Source organism: Tupaia chinensis, unplaced genomic scaffold (assembly GCF_000334495.1).
Source record: "Tupaia chinensis unplaced genomic scaffold, TupChi_1.0 Scaffold143817_1, whole genome shotgun sequence".
NCBI lineage: Eukaryota > Metazoa > Chordata > Mammalia > Scandentia > Tupaiidae > Tupaia > Tupaia belangeri.
In genome coordinates this window covers 103,240-107,222 of record NW_006203667.1, presented here as the reverse complement: position 1 = coordinate 107,222, position 3,983 = coordinate 103,240, and the positions used below count along the sequence as shown (strand labels likewise).

The following is a 3,983-nucleotide window of genomic DNA, read 5'->3' as shown; positions in this document are numbered from 1 at the left end:
GGTTATTCAACCAATACCTTCATTGAAATGTCATATTTGAGAATGATACTTATTTAATTAGATGTGGACAGTCCATTGTAAGGAACTAAGGGTGAATTATGGAGCCAATGCTGACAAAGATATCTGAGAAAAACTGTCTTGGTACCTGGTTTATAGGGTTCCAACCATATAAATGGTGAGGAAGATTAATTCCGGAAAATTCCAGAAAACTTCAGATAATGTGGGGAACCTTGAGTTAAGAGATATTTACCTAAATTTATAGATATAGGTGGTTGCTAGTGATGAGAATTTCTTGGCATATTTCTTACCCCCAGGACACTGATGGTGTTCAGGACTTAATACACAAGATACAGCACATTGGCATTTGAGAAAAGAGAAGAAACATGAAGGTCTCTCTGACTTTCTCTTGCTTTTTTCCCTTAAAGCAGACTGTAGAGAAATTCTCTGACTTTCCACTAAAATATGTCATAAGAAAGTACAGGCAATAATCCCCAAAATAGACAAGTGAGATTATATCAGATTAAGAAGTTTCTGCACAGCAAAGGACACAGTAATTAGTGTGAATTGACAACCCTCGGAATAGGAGAGTATTTTTGTAAACTATGCCTCAGATAAGGGACTGATAACCAGAATACACAGGGTATTCAAGCAGCTTCCCTGAGGGGGAAGGGGGGAAGAAAAGAAAAAGACTAACCCAATTATAAAATGGAAAAATGAGCTGAACAAAAAACTCTCAAAGGAAGACATATGGACAGCCAAAAGGCATATGGGAAAATGTTCAACATCCCTCCTCATAAGAGAGATGCACATTAAAACCACAATGAGATACTACCTAACCCCTGTTCAAATGACAAAGATTAAAAATACAAAAAGTGATAGGTGTCGGCAGGGTTGTGGTGAAAGTGGAACTCTCCTACACTGTTGGTGGAAATGTACATTGGTCCAGTCACTGTGGGAAAAATATAGAGGTTCCTCAAAGGTATACAAATAGAACTACCATTTGATCCAGCAATCCCACTTCTGGGTATCTACTCAAAGGACAGGAGAATGCTCAATCAGAAAAGCGCTTGCACATTTATATTTATTGTGGCATTATTCACAATTGCCAAGACATGGAACCAACCCAAATGTCCACAAACAGATGAAAGGATTTGAAAAGTGTGGTATTTATACTCTATGGAATACTACTCAGTCATAAAACATAACAAGACCCTGGCATTTGATAGAAAGTGGTCAGATATGGAGGATCTATTGCTGAGTGAAGTAAGCCAGGCTATGAAAGAAAGATATTGTATGTATTCACTTAATATATACCAACTATCTGGACTCTATGGTAGAGAGAGAAATATTGGAGGACGTAAAAGAAGTCAAAGTACTTAACGAGAATAAGACAGTGTGGAATGGGGGGGTGAAGAAAAGAGGATAGAGAAAGAAAGCAAGAGAACAAATAGAGGACTTTAATGGGAAATAGATAAGGCTTATTACCCTATGGAATACTATTCGGTCATAGAAAAGTAAGACCCTGGCATTTGATAGAAAGTGGTCAAATATGGAAATTTATTGCTGAATGAAGAAAACCAGGATACGAAAGAAAGATATTATTATATTTCCACTTAATATATACTGACTGTCTGCACTCTGGTAGAGATTGAAAGATTGGAGGACATAAAAGCAGTGAAAATAGTTATTGATGGTGGATACAGTGTGAAAGGACAGTGGGAGAAGGGAAGAGTTTAGGGAAGAAAATTAGGGAGAAAAAATAGAGAGGTAAGACATTTGTGGGACACAGAAATGGTTTATTATCTGTTGGTGATAACATGTATAGTACTCTGAGCAAGATTGGTTTGAGATGTATTTCATGTTGGGTAAATTCTCTTTACAAGTCAAATCATGTATAGTGATTGAATATTTAAAAAAATAAAAATAATAAAAATTTAAAAAAGAAAAGAAAAAATAATAACACAGGTCATAAGGCCCTTGTGTGAGAGATAACTTGTCCATAACTGAAGGAAAATAAAAGTCTTTATCTCAGAGGCAGAGGGACAGAGAGAAAAAACAGGCCTTGCTAAGTTATCCCTAGTTTATAACCATTAGATCATACCCCTTTTGCCTAATCATACTTCTGTTTGACTAGCCACTGTCAATCAAACCTAAGCATAAAAATATACAGGTTCCTCTGTTTCTTTGTGTCTTCATTTCTGAAGGCTTCTGTGTCATTTAAAAGTTTTATTAAATACATTTGTGTGCTTTTCACTTATTAATCTTTTAGTATAGGTGCCTTAGCCTTGAACCTAGTGATGGGAAAGATAGATAATTTTTTTTACCATACAACAGCAAACACTAAGAGGCTTTTAAAAGTCTAATTTGATATTTCTTTTAAAAATAATTTCAGCAAGCTAAAGAAGACTTATTATATGATCAGTTAGTTCTCTTGCTACACCTATATAAATAATCAGACCAGGGGCCAGCAGGTAACATGGTGGTTGGGGTGCTGAACTCCCACATGGCCAGTGATAGTTCAAATTCTGGACCTGGTGGCTTGTTTTCTCGCTTTCCTTTTTTCTCTCTCTCCCTTTGATCAAATTAAATAATAATAGTAAATGGAATTAAATAAATAATTATTTAAAAAATAATCATACCAAACATAAAGAAACCAATTTCATTGTGTCATCATGATTAATCTTTGAGACTATTGTTTGTGACAAGGGGGTAGACTGTAAAAGAAAAAGTGTGCCTTAATGGAAAATTATACATTTTCTGGAGGAAACCTCTCTACATTATCAGGTTATGATTTTGTGGGAGCTAGTGTACAATTCTGTAAACTGTAAACAAGAGATAAAAATGCAAAATAATAACTGTCCATGTATATATAAATTCTGGGCTGTCCTGTAGAGATTCAACTGATTCCCCCACCTTCTTAGAAAAACCAGTTCTGCCTTATTTGCATATTCATTTCAACATTCTTTTTAAAAGAAGTTTACCAGAGGGCATGTGTGCTCACCAGAGAGAGGTGGTGTGTGTGTGAGTATGTGTGTGTGTGAGAGAGCACCCTCCATGGGGGATGGTCATGCAGCAATTCCTTCTCCTCTATTTCTCCCTCTTTTCAAGATTTTGCACATGCTCACAATGTGTTTTTTAAGCTGCCAAGTCTGAGAACCTTGAATCATGCAGTCTGCTATGTGGGATCCAGCTACCTTAACCACCATACCACTAGGTGGTCCTCAACATTCTTCAAGTTCATATAAATTTGTGTTTTTTTGACTTTACCTTTGAATTGGCTGTAACATCTGCCTGGTTTCTTATTGATTGAATTTAATAAAATCTGGAATACATACTCATTTTTATAATTGGAATGAGCAATCATTTTACTTTTTTTTTGGATATAATTATCTTTGGATGGTAGTGAGAAGAAATGTGGTTTGAAATGTATAAAATTACGGGCTTCATACATTAAGGGAGCCAGATCCTCATGGTGGACTCTAATTCTACCCCAGCAGTTTGAAATACATATTGAGTGCCTGTATGTGTACATGTGTGCCCAAAATCTCAACAGGAGGGAAAAATGGAGACGGAATTGCTGCAGAACTACATTCCATTGGGGAATGTGTTCTCTCTCTCCCTGTCTCCCTCTGGAAAAAGTGCATGTTTTCTGGCAATTAAAAAGGAAAAAAAAAGTTAAAAAGGAAATGTACAAAGTTCGAAGCAAGTCAGATGTATAAATTTGTGAACAGAAGATTTTATTCTTAATGATTTCTAGTCAAAACAAATTTTCTCCTAGTAGGAAGTACTTAAGGATGTAGCAAATATAACCATAAATGTACCTTAGAAGTATGTCAGGCTGTTAATTAAATAATAATTTTAAAAAAGTGTATTTGGGGGCAGGTTGTGATGGTCATGACCTCAGCTTTAAAGTTTACATTATGGCGCTCTGCCCCTTCCCCGGCCCCTGGCGGCCTGGTGCAGCGCCGCGACCCTAGGCATTC

At 36.3% G+C, this 3,983-nt stretch overlaps 1 pseudogene; it reads left to right on the top strand.

Annotated features, from left to right (window-relative positions):
* Positions 1-3,983, top strand: part of LOC102485150 (glycine cleavage system H protein, mitochondrial-like) — a 39,664-nt pseudogene that overhangs the window by 35,207 nt on the left and 474 nt on the right.